Source organism: Schistocerca serialis, chromosome 2, assembly GCF_023864345.2.
Source record: "Schistocerca serialis cubense isolate TAMUIC-IGC-003099 chromosome 2, iqSchSeri2.2, whole genome shotgun sequence".
Lineage (NCBI taxonomy): Eukaryota > Metazoa > Arthropoda > Insecta > Orthoptera > Acrididae > Schistocerca > Schistocerca serialis.
Window position 1 is genome coordinate 146,466,723 of NC_064639.1, and position 7,681 is coordinate 146,474,403.

Consider the following 7,681-nt stretch of genomic DNA (forward strand, 5'->3'; position numbering starts at 1 on the left):
CGGCGGTACGTCCACCCGGCCTCCCGCATGCCCACTATACGCCCTCGCTCAAAGTCCGTCAACTGCACATACGATTCACGTCCACGCTGTCGCGGCATGCTACCAGTGTTAAAGACTGCGATGGAGCTCCGTATGCCACGGCAAACTGGCTGACACTGACGGCGGCGGTGCACAAATGCTGCGCAGCTAGCGCCATTCGACAGCCAACACCGCGGTTCCCGGTGTGTCCGCTGTGCCGTGCGTGTGATCATTGCTTGTACAGCCCTCTCGTAGTGTCCGGAGCAAGTATGGTGGGTCTGACACACCGGTGTCAATGTGTTCTTTTTTCCATTTCCAGGAGTGTATATCTGGGGTAGGCTATCTGTCGTCAAAGAGTACCGCTTATGTTAATATCGGGTTAAGTAACAGTAAGCTTATTTAGACGACTTCTGTTAAGGGAAAAATCAAGCTACAAAGTCCGATGACTTCATTAAAAATTCATTTTAGTTTGTTAAAGCTATCGTTAAACTATATTTAATTTGTCTCACGGCCAATCACTTAATTATCACAATGGTAAGGAGTCGAGCCCTGTCAAACAATATTGAGCAAATTTGGTTGAAGTGAAACAGTTCCACTGTACGAGGGTTGGTCATAAAGTTTTGATTATGGCCTCGAAAAAAAAAATAAGGTTACGTAATTAATTTTTAGTTTGTTTGCAAGTCCATGTCAGAAGTCCTGGTACACACAGAAATCACAACATCCCAGTACCGTATCACGCTACTACAAGATCCAAAACAAAATGGCGGACTCCAATCACAAACTTGTGATCCATGTTCTGCATTTGAAGAGGAACAATGCTGCATCGAGCCATGCGGAGTTGTGATCTAGTGGAAGTGTATGGCGACAATGACCCACCACATGGCACTGGTTAGATGGCGCAGACGCTTCCAACGTGGTCAAAGGAATATACTTGACGAAGAACGAACCGAGGGACCATCTCTCCGTGAAGTACCAGGAATCGCAAGAAAGATAGAAGTCCTGGTGCTCGAAGACTGGCTATCACAACCGAGGCGACTGTGGAAAAAAGTGAAAATCGCTGATGAGTCAGAAGACTCGAACGTGATGAAGTCGCCGCTCGCTGGTTCTGCGACTACTCACACCCATTCAAACAGCCCGCGGAACCGAGGCATAAATGGAAGTGTTGCAGCTGTGTTAGGCCAGTCCAGATGACATCTTTAGCCACCTAATCACTATGGGCAACTGTTGGATGTATCGCTGTGGCCACGAGATAAGGGAGCAACGTAAGCAGTGGAAACACGTGGAATCACCACTACTGCAAAAGGCGAAGACTCAATCTGCATTGGCCAAGGGGATGCGGAGTGCTTTTTTTGTTTGTTCCCTTCTTGCTTTTTGGTACTGTCACACCCTGGTTCAAACAAAAAAAAAAAAGCACACCGTCGTCAGGACACGAGTGGCCTACCGGGACCATCCGACCGCCGTGTCATCCTCAGTGGAGGATGCGGATAGGATGGGCGTGTGGTCAGCACACCGCTCTCCCGGTCGTTATGATGGTATTCTTGACCGAAGCCGCTACTAATCGGTCGAGTAGCTCCTCAACTGGCATCACGAGGCTGAGTGCACCCCGAAAAGTGGCAACAGCGCATGGCGGCCTGGATGGTCACCCATCCAAGTGCCGACCACGCCCGACAGCGCTTAACTTCGGTGATCCCACGGGAACCGGTGTATCCACTGCGGCAAGGCCGTTGCCTTGGGTTCAAGTAAACTGCGGAAAAAATTAGTACACCTGCAAAGACAATGTCGAATTTGATCCGATGACGGCATATGCTATGTGGGGGCGTAACAGATGTACTAATAATGGCTCTGAGCACTATGGGACTTAACGTCTGAGGTCATCAGTCCCCCAGAACATAGAACTACTTAAACCTAACCAACCTAAGGACATCACACACATCCATGCCCGAGGCAGGATTCGAACCTACAACCGTAGCGGTCGCGCGGTTCCTGTCTGTAGCGCCTAGAACCGCTTGGCCACCCTGGCCGGCAAATGTACTAATAATGGTTTCACCGTCGTCTGCCAAACGTAGCGTAGTGGCATAGCTACCAGAGCGCCATCTGTGTCTACCCTTCAATAGCAAATGATCACAGCCAGAAGGCTCAGTGTGGAGAAAACGTGTGAACCAAGCAGGGAACCATTCCACTGAAGTGTACTCGTGCTTCCTACAGCCAAGTGAACGAGTATGATAGGGACCAAATTGTGGCCTTCCGAGTGGCGGAATGGTCCTTTTGGAGAACTCTGTCTCACAAGTTGGACGAGTTGTGTCGGTTGCGCGACGGTGCTCGTATCAGTGGTGACGTGATTATTGTGACACCTGTAGACGAGGTTCCGGACGTCCACGCAGCACAGACGGCCGCCAGGATGGTCTTATTGTAAGGGCAGCAGTGGCAGTTCATACAGCTGAGCACATATAAGAGGGCTACTAAGCACAAACGTGTCAACACCGACTATTGCGAACTGGTGGGACTACGGGCACGCACAACTCTAGCCTGTCTTCCAATGACGTCAGAGCATCGACGTGCACGGCAATACTGATGCCGTCAGAAGATCTCTTGGAAGATGGAATGAAGCATCGTGGTCTTCAGCCATGACAGCTGATTCTGCCTGCACACAAGTGATGGTCATTTGCCTGTACAATGCAGACCTGGTGAGCTCTGTCCCGTAGGGCGTATTCCTGCAAAATACACTGGTCCCATCCAGTGCCTTACGATCTGAAGTGTGATAAGCTACAAATCTCATTTATGTAAGTCTGCTGATGGTGGTATAAACCTCTTGCACATACAAGCGTTTTATTTAAGTCTGCAGGCTTTCGTGGCCGTTGTCACTGAAGTTATCTGGCAAACTGAGACATCTCGTTGGTAAAACAAATACTTTTATAAAAGATTCGAAACAGTTTTTAGAAATTATATGCACACTGAGGATATCTGCAGGTGACATTCTTGTTAGCTTCGATGTGACATCGTTATTTACTAACGTCCCAGTATCAGATACAATGGAGATCATAAGAGAGAATGTTGCTCCAGATGTTTGTGACTTAATTGAATTATGTCTTCGCTTGAGATATTTTAAGTACAATGGTGAATTCTATGAACAGGCTGACGGCCTTGCTATGGGTTCACCCATTTCGCCAGTTGCGGCTGACGTTTTTATGGAACATTTTGAGCAACAGGCGTTAAGTAGTGCTCCTTTGAAGCCTTCTTGCTGGCTCCACTACGTGGACGATAAATCTGTTATATGGCCACACGGCGAAGAAGAACTTCATGCCTTCCACAATTTCTTAAATGGAATTCACCCCAAAATATAATTCACCTTGTAGGTTGAGAGTGAGGTCGGTCTCCCGTTCCTAGATGTGTTGGTTTACAGAAGATCTGATAACACTCTAGGTCACAGAGTGTATAGAAAGCCGACTAACACAAACAGGTATTTAGATGCCACTTCGCACCACCACCCAGCCCAGAAGCAATCAGTACTCAACACTCAGTCTTCACGTGCCTTCCGTATCAGCGATGACGACAACTTAGAATCGGAGTTGAATTTTTTAGAGAGGACATTGAAGGCAAATGGGTATGATAGTTATTTAATCGACAGGGGTTTTAGGCAGGAATATTCATATCACTAATAAGAATGACGTGGAACCGCCTTCTCACTCCGTCAGGTTACCGTTCGTTTCTGGGGTCACTGACCGCATAAGCAGAATTTTAAAGAAAAATGGTATTCAGACATCTTTCTTTAGTCAAAACAAAATAAAAGACTTTTTCCGACGGAAAACGGATGCACCTGATTACCTCCACAATGCAGGCGTCTATCAAGTGTCATGTGGCTGCGGCAAAATGTATATAGGCGAAACGGGAAGAACTATTAAAGAACGCATTAAGGAACACCAACGGCACATGCGGCTAAATCAAAGTGCAAAATCGGCAGTAGCGGAACATCACGAGAACTGTGGCTCTGACATCGATTTTAAAAACGTACGTGTATTGGCTGAAGAAACAAACATTTATAGAAGAAAGGACCGAGAAGCGGTTGAAATTTCTAAGAATTCATCTAATTTCAATAGAGAGGACGGATATAGGTTTCCGGCATCGTGGCTCCCCGCCACCAAGGAAGTAAATACGCGGCCGCGGTGTGTGAGCGGTATAAACAACGCGCTGCAAGTGACCTAGGCGGACAATAATATTTTGGGTAAACATTCCCCCTCTCTTGCTCTGTCCGTTTCGAATCTAGCCACTGATGACGACCAACCAATAGCGGTAGCAGGCATTTCAACCAATAACGCTTCTCCAGCATAAGTGTGGAACAGTGCCTTTATATCCAAAGACGATGACCACCAATGGTATTCACAGGAGATGAGCTACCAACGCCCCTTCTTCTGTATTAGCCTATGACTATGGCCCACCAATGGTAGCCACATGAATTTTAACCAATACTATCACTTCTACAGCACGAACGCTAGAAAATTCCCCCTTTATAAGTGGACGCGACACACGTCTCTCCCCATGACCGGGTTCCCGGGTTCGATTCCCGGCGGGGTCAGGGATTTTCTCTGCCTCGTGATGACTGGGTGTTGTGTGCTGTCCTTAGGTTCGTTAGGTTTAAGTAGTTCTAAGTTCTAGGGGACTGATGACCATCGATGTTAAGTCCCATAGTGCACAGAGCCATTTGAACCAAAATGATTCAAATGGCTCTGAGCACTATGGGACTCAACTGCTGAGGTCATTAGTCCCCTAGAACTTAGAACTAGTTAAACCTAACTAACCTAAGCACATCACAAACATCCATGCCCGAGGCAGGATTCGAACCTGCGACCGTAGCGGTCTTGCGGTTCCAGACTGCAGCGCCTTTAACCGCACGGCCACTTCGGTCGGCCCATTTGAACCATTTGACACACGCCTCTGACAGTGTTCTAGCAGTAGTGGACACCAAAAGATCCTGAGGAAGATCCCAGCAGAGGGGTCGAAACGTCGAACATTTTAGAAGAAACATGACGCGAGCAAATAACCCAGAAGATTTTAACTTCAGCTTCAACTCTTATTTACCTTTGGTGTTTCTGGACGGGACGCTAACCAGCGCTCGGTACGTGCAGAATGTTGTTAGACTCGTTCTTTTGCCGTGCTTGCAACCAGGAGGTCATGTGCTGCTCCAACAGGATAATGCTCGCCTGTGAAACACAACACACTCTGCAGGACATGCAGCAACTTCCCTGGCCAGCGCGATCTCCGGTCTTGTCTCCAATTGAACACGTATAGGATATGATTCGGCCAGAAGTGACTAATGCCACTTGTCAGCCAACAACTCTTAGAGAACTACGTGAACAGGTCAGTCAGGCATGGCATAATGTATCCCAGGACAATATTCGCCATCTATACGATCGACTGGATGCCAGAGACAGCGCCTGCATCACCGGCTGTGGAGGCTACACCACCTACTAATATGGGAGTTTCTACTAATGGTTCCTCAGAACCGCTTGTGCTATTGATCTGTAAATGTAATCATTTCACATACTCCATATGCACTGCTGCAACAGTAAATTTTGTGTGAACAGAAAACCTCTAAAAGGGTGTACTAATTTTTTCCTGGCAGTTTATATTATACTAGTAAAGCGCAGACCATCACAGAAGGACACTAACGAAATCTCCTACCGTGGGAACAGGGAACTGTCAACCTAAGCACGACAGCCTCCATCTCATACTGCAAAGGACGCAGTCACACATACTGCTTCTTCGGACCTTCAAATTTTGACTCACCCCCGGCATTCTCCTGCTATGGTGCCCAGTAACTGTTTTCTCTGATGAAAAAACCACTGCGAGTCAGCCATTCGGGAATGACGACGACGTTCAGCGTGGGTGCATGAACTAGGCCCCAAGGTAGCAACGTTCGCAGCAACGGTAGTTGCTGGAACACTGATGATAGCTCTTCGATTCATCTGGACGGTCAGTTGCTCACCAGTTGCACATTTATTCGCCCATAGACATCTCCGCTGCCGTTGTTGACCCCTGTCAAAAAATTGTTCAAGTGGCTCTGAGCACTATGGGACTTAACATCTGGGGTCATCAGTCCCCTAGACTTAGAACTACTTAAACCTAACTAATCTAAGAACATCACACGCATCCATGCCCGAGGCAGGATTCGAACCAACGACCGTACCAGCAGCGCGGTTCCGGACTGAAGCCCCTAGAACCGCTCGGCCATAGCGGCCGGCTGAACCCTGTCATCTATGGCCCGTGGTGCACCAACAGTTGCCTCGGCGCCAGTTTTGGGTTTGCGCCATTTTGCCATGTACGGTATACTTTAACCACGGCACCAGGCGAACAGTTCAGGAACGTAGCCGTTTTAGAAATGCTTCCACCTTTGACCTGAAAGCCAACGATCATATCCATTTGGACGTTGGATAAATGGCCCCGTTTCAACATTATGACAACGACAGCACTGTTTTCCGCGTCCCTGCGAAACGCTTTATCTACCCTCCACTGCTAGTGCTGCCATCCGCTTCTGTGTACGGTTATTGCACTTTTACGTCGAACGTAGGCAGTGGTGACATTCTACATCTACTTTGAGCACCTCTATCGGTTCTCCCTTCTATTCCAGTCTCGTATTGTTCGTGGAAAGAAAGATTGTCGGTATGCCTTTGTGTGGGCTCTAATCTCTCTGATTTTATCCTCATGGTCTCTTCGCGAGATATACGTACGAGGGAGCAATATACTGCTTGACTCCTCGGTGAAAGTATGTTCTCGAAACTTCAACAAAAGCCCGTACCGAGCTACTGAGCGTCTCTCGTGTAGAGTCTTCCACTGGAGTTTATCTGTCATCTCCGTAACGCTTTCGCGATTACTAAATGATCCTGTAACGAAGCTCGCTGCTCTCCGTTGGATCTTCTCTATCTCTTCTATCGACCCTATCTGGTACGGATCCCACACTGCTGAGCAGTATTCAAGCAGTGGGCGAAGAAGTGTACAGTAACCTACTTCCTTTGTTTTCGGATTGCATTTCCTTAGGATTCTTCCAATGAATCTCAGTCTGGCATCTGCTTTACCGACGATCAACTTTATATGATCATTCCATTTTAAATCACTCCTAATGTGTACTCCCAGATAATTTATGGAATTAACTGCTTCCAGTTGCTGACCTGCTATAATGTAGCTAAATGATAAGGGATCTTTCTTTCTATGTATTAGCAGTACATTACACTTGTCTACATCGAGATTCAATTGCCATTCCCTGCACCATGTGTCAATTCGCTGCAGATCCTCCTTCATTTCAGTACAATTTTCCATTGTTACAACCTCTCGATATACCACAGCATCATCCGCAAAAAGCCTCAGTGAACTTCCGATGTTATCCGCAAAGTCATTTATGTATATTGTGAATAGCAACGGTCCTACGACACTCCCCTGCGGCACACCTGAAATCAATCTTACTTCGGAAGACCTCTCTCCATTGAGAATGACATGCTGTGTTCTGTTATCTAGGAATTCTTCAATCCAATCACACAATTGGTCTGATAGTCCATATGCTCTTTCTTTGTTCATTAAACGACTGTGGGGAACTGTATCGAACGCCTTGCGCAAGTCAAGAAACACGGCATCTACCTGGGAACCCGTGTCTATGGGCCTTTGTGTCTCGTGGACG

The 7,681-nt window shown here is 47.3% G+C and overlaps 1 pseudogene; it reads right to left on the minus strand.

Annotated features, from left to right (window-relative positions):
* Positions 1-1,629: 1,629 nt before the first annotated feature.
* On the minus strand, positions 1,630-1,747 carry LOC126459608 (5S ribosomal RNA; annotated as a pseudogene).
* Positions 1,748-7,681: the final 5,934 nt, after the last annotated feature.